Below are 6295 nucleotides of genomic sequence, written 5' to 3' on the forward strand. Positions count from 1 at the left end.
TAACTGGTCAGCTTCTTGATTTTGCTCCCTCCTAACATGCTTGAATTGCACCACTTCAAAAAACTTCAATAACTTTTTAACAGAAAAAAACCAATGCTTGAGAGAGTCCCTCTTCACCTGCCATTTCCCTAAGAGCTATTTGATAACCAAAAGAGCATCTCCCTTCACTATGAGTCTGGATATCCCAAACTCGATACACTACTTAAGACCCAAGTGGAGAACCAAGTACTCTGCCTTGTTGTTTGTATGCACATCCTCCAAATCATAAGCTTTTGAAAAAATAGTGATACCTTGTGGATCATGTATAACGATCCCGCCTCCGGCTTTTTGGATAATTCTCTCACCATTGAACCACATGACAAAAGCTTCTTTTAGATCCGGTTCATCGTTTGCCTCTTCTCGAACCACCCTGGGATACACTGGCAAATCTACACCCTTATTTACCAACACGTCTGTGAGATGTGACCTGCAAGTGTGATCAATTTTAAACTCAAAATCAAACTCCTGTAACTCTAGCACCCACTTCATAATGCGCCTCCCTGGTCATAGGTGAAGCACCACTTCAGGTAATAAATTGTTAGAAGTAAGCACTTAAAACTTGCGAACGATTAAATGCACTTTGAACTTCCTGCAAGCAAACACTAGTGTCATCACCCACTACTCAGCCTTTGTGTAAGACATCTCTTCTGGACTGATAACCCGACTCTCAAAGTAGACAGGTTTGTAGCACCACCCTACCTTTTGTAGTAGGACTGCACCAATTGCAACTATACCCACTGTCATAGAAACATAAAAATCATCCTCACGATTGGGAGGACAACAGTAGGCAATTGACATAAGATTTCTTTAACCCTGTCAAAAGCTGCCTGTGTGTCTTCATTCCACTGAAAGCCATGAACCTGTTGACTTATTTTTTGAAGAGGGTATACATACTGTGAAAGCATCCAAAAGAAGCGAGAGAGGTACTTCAATTTATGCACAAATGATGCCAAACCTGTAGCACTTTTGGGGGCTCCATCAACACAAGAGCCTTTACCTTGTCCGGATCCACTTCGATACCATTTTGTGAGACCACATGCCCTAGCAAGTGAGCTCGAGGTTGAGCTAACTTACACTTTTTGGGATTCAATTGCCCACCCGCTTCATCTAGTCAATGAAAACATAACATTAACTTTGACAAATGATCATTCCTAGAGCTGTATCACCCTATGTCATCCATGAAAACTCTGATAAACTTACCAAGGTAGGGACCAAAGACTTTATTCATCCAATCTTGAAAAGTTGCATAAGCATTCACCAAGCCGAAGGGCATTCTGCGATAAGCAAAACAGCCCCATGGCAAAATGAAAGTGGTTTTCAAATGGTCTTCAAGTGCAATGCCTATCTGGAAGTATCCAAAGAAGTTGTCCATAATAGAGTATTGTTTGTGACCTGCAACTTGATTTAAAATTTCATCCTGAAAGGGTAAAGGATAATAGTTCCTCTTGGTTGCAGCATTTAAAGGCTTATAATCAACACACACTCACCATTTTCCGTTCTTCTTAGGTGTCATGACAACCGGGGAGACCCATTCAGATTTTTGCACGGGATAGATAATACCTGCATCCAATAGCTTGTTGATTTCCTGCGAGAGAGCTTCCTGCTGAATTTTCCCTAACCTCCTTAGCTTTTGCGCCTTTGATTTATGCCCCTCCTTGAGTATGATCCTATGTTCGACTTCCTTGGCACCTTGCAAATCTTTATACTCAGTGGCAAACAAATTAGGATAGGATGCACAGAGTTGCACATATAAAATAGAGTTATTGATAGTAACCCCAAAGAGATCAGCATCAACATGGAGGAGATCGTCATCACTCTTTCCCTCTTCTATATCTTTGTAGCCTTCATCATAGGTTGACTCCGTTTCGTATTTGTAGCTTGTTGTAGAATCATCTCCCTCATCCTTTGCCATGGGATGAGAGCAACTTTCCCTCGTCCGTAGATCAAGCATCACCTGTCTATCATTCTCTTTATCAAATAAAGTAAATACCCCTTTTCCCCAATCCTGCTTGGACCCCATTGCATGAAGCCATGGTCTACCCAATATGATAGGGTAAGCATTGTCACCAGTACCTTTCATAACAAAAAAATCATTAAGGCATTCAACACCCATAATCTTTACTTTCACATCCTGTGCTATGCCCAAACACCTGGCCTTGGTATGGTTGGACATCCTCATTCGCACATTAGATCTTACCATTGCTTTAACTCTTGCATCCTTCATGGCGGATTCGGTCATGACACACACTTGGGCCCCTCCATCAATGTATGCATGTACCTGCATCTTCTTTTCAATAAGAGCATCAACAAGTGGAAGCACATCCGCTGGACTCCCAACCCTCAATGCTAGATTCCCCACAGTATGCACTCTTGTTTTGTCCCGTGGAAGCCTGGTGCTAGCACTAGTAGACCACTGACGTCGCAATTTAGGATTAAAGGCAAGCAGCTGACCGAAAGTAATATTAGCCTTTTGGTTCTTGACATCACTCACCAAGTCATATTCGGAATGATCCCTTCCAATTTGGTAGTCGGATTGCTTGATTTTACGCCTCCCTTCTTCTTTTTCTCGTCTCTGCCTGCTCTCTATCTTCGTCGATTTTCCCTTTGCCTTTGCGAGCTTTAGTCTCCTGCTCTGTCTCCATCTCTCTTCCTTCACGTGCTCTCTTGTTGGCCAAAACATCCACTACCTGCTCATCTACTCCAATTATATTAACACAATGAACTTCTTCATTACCTTGAGGAGTGGGAGGCACAGGATTGTCAGACTGCTGATCTCTTTCCCATTGAATTGCCCTTGTCCTCTCCATCTTCCGAATAGTGGGTACATACCTCCTCTTTCCCTTGGTGGATGTGGGCAATCCGGTGCGTAGTGTCCTTCTTCGCCGCAAATATAGCAATTGCCTAGCTCTTCCTCTACCCACTCTTTGCTGCCCTCTGTCCATCACACTCAAATGAAGCTCTTGCATTTGTTCCGATAAATCTTCAACAGTACGTACCCAGTGTTGAGCAATAGCTGCCACTCCACAATTTGCTTGATCCTCTGCACGAACCTCACCTTGAGGGCTTGGTGGCTTCTCGTATCCCATCATACCTTGTTCGATCTTCTTCTTGATCCTCCTGCTCTTTGCTCGAGCAATTGCTACAGCACCGTTGTAGTTCTCGGGGCTTTTAAAATCCACCTATGCTCATACCTTGGGATGTAGGCATGACATAAATTTGTCCATCTTGAAAAAGTCGCCGTTGGCGAATTGCATTAATGTGGCTAATTCTGCCCAACATTCTTCAAACCGATTAAGAAAAACATTAAAATCTTCACTTACATCTTGCCTGAGAGCTTTTAACTTCGCGTCCATATCCATAGGTGATACTTCTTTTCGAAAATGTTGTAAGAAACTGGCCGATAGAGCCGGCTAGACCTGTCGTGGCTCACCATGCAATGTATCAGACCATGCTTTTTCCTTGCGTTGTAACACCAATGGTATAGTGTCCATCTTGCTATCTTCATTAGGCATCCACAATGATAGCATGTATAATTCAAAGTCTGCAATCCAATCAACTGGATCCTCCTCACCTGTGAAAATAGGGCCATAGCTTCGAGAAGCCGTGTTATCCTTCGGTTGATCTTTACACTGTCTTCTTCAAAGCGATCAGCGAGTCCTCCGTGGGGGCACCACTGATGGAATGGGGGAAATGAGAACACATAGTACACAAACAAGATGCCTCTCTATAGCCCAGCAGATATCCAACACCCAAACCACTCGGATAGACTCACACACACTGTATTTTCTGTATGGCTTTACTAGTAAGCTCATAATTTGCACAATTCACGACTACCCACCTAGTTATATGCACCTTAACAACACAAACTCGCCAATAGCTCAACACATAGCACACACCTCAAGCAATAGAACATAGCGGCAATCATTCCCTCCCATCTCTTGCTCTCTCTTGCACTCACACATGCTATCTCTCTCAAGCAATAGAACATAGGGGCAATCATTCCCTCCCACCTCAAGCAATAGAACATAGCGGCAATCATTCCCTCCCATCTCTTGCTCTCTCTTGCACTCACACATGCTCTCTCTCTCTCTCTCTCTCTCTCTCTCTCTCTCTCTCTCTCTCTCTCTCTCTCTCTCTCTCTCTTGCTATACAAAAACTCCAAGGGTCCACACACAACCCCCGAGCTTTGAGAACAAAGGAAGATGCCAAGACACAATAGATGGAATGGGTAGAATAATGAGCTTTTGATTAGAGTTAGGATAGTCTTTAATGCGACATACACAGATACGATCGAGGTCGGCCCCTTTAAGCTTACAAAGTAATCTCAAAAAAACATGAAACATAGATATCCGCCATTGATGTGGAGCTTGAATTTGAGTAACTCATGGTCTAGGTTTCCTTCTGCTTTGGAACACCAATTGCCTCCCACTTGAAGCCTTTATTTCCGAATCCGAGCAAGAAACCCCTCCTATGGCAGTTACTTCAACAACCTCTGCAACCCTCCTTGCCTTGTTGCTTTCTATAGCACCACTCCCAGCGAGATGGTCCCTCAACCTCCTCCTACTGATGGCGGCCCTGTGCACAATCGACCTCCCTTTAGCCCTCTCTGGCGAAAATTCCTTCAGCCTCCAATCCCTTTCTTTGTCACCCCTTGGCTTACCTGCCCTTGGCGGCACCTGCAGCGCGTGTTCAATATCCTATTCCTCGTTGATGGCTTCTGGTGGCCCCTCAGGCTGCCCTGGCTTCTCCCCTTTACTGTAGCGCTACTTACTAGCTGCCAAGGGGATGGCTCCACTCCGGCCACCTTTCTCAGCCAGTGCCCTCCTCGTTGATGGCTTTTTTTCAGCCCTTCGGACTTAACTCAATCCGCTTGCCCCTCGTTCTCACTCCCTTGCATGGCGGATTCCCTTGCCTCTGACCACGTACTTGGCAACCTCCCCACCTGGTGCCACTTTCCTCCTCTTCTCACGTGCTGTGGACCACTTCCCCCCTGCATGAAAACACCACAGATGGCACCACCTCCTTCCTGGCGTTCCCACCCAAGGACGATTGCAATCCAAAGCACTGCCAAACGGGTATAAATCAAGGTCGTAGTAGCCGAGTCCGAATACTCCCGGCTTCAAGTAGCCCTAGCCACCCCTTTAGAGCCGCACTTCAATCGCTCTGTCATTTGCCGATAGTGGCGGCCACTCCAAGTGTGGACCACCCCAAACTTGCCATAATCACGACAAATAGCCTCGTTCAATCTTTAATCCTTGAAACAGTTCTTCAAAAAGAACCCCGTGGCCAAATAATTGGACCATAGAGCAACCGAATAGCATGTTTTATGCATCTACGACCATACCAATCATTAGAGATTAAAACCCAATCTTTGACCTGATAATTGCCACGTTTGGCATACACATCATGATCAAGATTGCCGCTACCGGCATCTGGTATTGACTTCACCGCCTCGACCTGTATCTGCATGACCCCGTACCAATGCAAGAACCATTCTACTAGAGCGACATAACTTTGTCGCACCAACGCCACACTCTTTAGAGTAATTGTAGCACCCAAATGGAGTACTTACATTATCAAGTACTTAAAAACCAAGTCATTATCGGTGGAGGGATTAAGTAACGCACGGATGAAAACTATTGAAGAGGAAGCAAAACACTATGTGTTGATGTTGAATCAACAGTACCGATGGGGAAAAGACAACAAATTGAGATTGTGTGCTACTGAGGGCAAATATTTTTCTATCCTAGAACAAGCACACGCAGGCCAATTAGGTGGACATTTTTTGGATGACAAAATAACAAAGTTGATACTTCTTGCAGGAATATGGTGGCCAACCATGTTCACAGATGCAGAAACATTGTAAAACAGTGTGATGAATGCCAATGCACTAAGGCACCTCTGTGGAGAGATGAAATTCCCTTACAATCGATAATAGGAGGTTGACTCTTTGCCAAGTGGGGCAAAGATTTTGTAGGGCCCATCATACCTCTTGCATACCGCACACACGCTCAATACATTATAGTAGCACCAGATTATTTGACCAAATGGGAGGAAGAAAAAGCAACACAAAAAAATGATGCATGGATTACGACATAGTTCTTATTTGAGAACATCTTTACCAAACACGGCCTATCCATTGAGATTGTGAGCAATCAAGGAACCCACTCTGTGAACATTGTCATTAAAAGTTTACTCGATGAATTCATGGTGGTTCATTGCAAATCGGTCCCCTATCACCCCCAAGCTAACGGTC

At 44.5% G+C, this 6295-nt stretch overlaps 1 pseudogene; it reads right to left on the reverse strand.

The window, feature by feature from the left end:
- Window positions 1–2743: 2743 nt before the first annotated feature.
- LOC147443367 (uncharacterized) lies at window positions 2744–3485 on the reverse strand (annotated as a pseudogene).
- Between the last annotated feature and the right edge of the window lie 2810 nt (window positions 3486–6295).

Source organism: Adiantum capillus-veneris, chromosome 14 (assembly GCF_014529385.1).
Source record: "Adiantum capillus-veneris isolate H3 chromosome 14, ASM1452938v2, whole genome shotgun sequence".
Classification (NCBI taxonomy): Eukaryota; Viridiplantae; Streptophyta; class Polypodiopsida; order Polypodiales; family Pteridaceae; genus Adiantum; species Adiantum capillus-veneris.